Source organism: Asparagus officinalis, chromosome 8 (assembly GCF_001876935.1).
Source record: "Asparagus officinalis chromosome 8, Aspof.V1, whole genome shotgun sequence".
In the NCBI taxonomy this organism is placed as follows: Eukaryota; Viridiplantae; Streptophyta; class Magnoliopsida; order Asparagales; family Asparagaceae; genus Asparagus; species Asparagus officinalis.
In genome coordinates, this window is record NC_033801.1 from 19,524,823 (window position 1) to 19,525,661 (window position 839).

General features: G+C 47.1%; 1 non-coding gene across 1 annotated transcript; it reads right to left on the bottom strand.

Annotated features, from left to right (window-relative positions):
- Positions 304–375, bottom strand: TRNAE-UUC. The gene has a single exon. It is a non-coding gene; the product is annotated as a tRNA-Glu (tRNA).

Here is an 839-nt window from a genome sequence, read left to right on the forward strand (position 1 = left end):
AATCAATCTACGCTCATTGAGGAGACGGTGACATAGAAAAAAGGGGGGGCGAACGAAAGAGATGTGTGGCTGAGGGGAGGAGAGAAAGAACGCATGCATTGAAAATCCTTCTGTCGGAGGTTCGAGAATCTATGATAGGAAGGACATCTAAGGCTAAGGAAGAAGTCAAGGAAGTCCATTACTGAGAAGTGGTGATCTCATCTCGTCTTGCTTGCTGGGAGAGAGGAAGCTTCCGGACCACCTTTTCCAGCCAGATAGCGAGCGATCACTCAGCAATGATACCGCCGGCCGGGAATAAGTACCTATCCCTTACGGGAATCGAACCCGTGTCTTCGACATGAAAAGACGATGTCCTAACCACTGGACGAAAGGGACCAAAAAGCAATTCTTCATATACCTCAGCGCCGAGAATAGAAGTGGTTTGTTTTGTTTCTATACGAAATTCGACGATTTAGTTTGTGTTCATGTTGGCGATTTCTGATGTGAATTCGGCGGGTCGTCCCCCTTCCTACGGGTTCCCCACCGACCCAGTGACACATCAACCACGCCCCTTCCTTTTCTCCGATCATAAAGCCCCTGATCCCTTTCTTTGTCTTTCATACCCCCGTCCCGTTCTTTCTAATTCAAAAAAGAAAGGGGGGCGGTAAGGTGCCTATGGTTTGACAGGCTCGCAACAACCAAAGGGCACTTGCTGCTCGCAGGCCTAGTTTCTATTATGATTTCGATGTCTATTCAAGCTCCTTTGACTCCAGCCCCAGAAGCTATTCTTTCACCAGCACCTGCACTTACGATACTACTATTTCTTTATTTATTGAAAAAATTTCTCATTGCCATTCTTC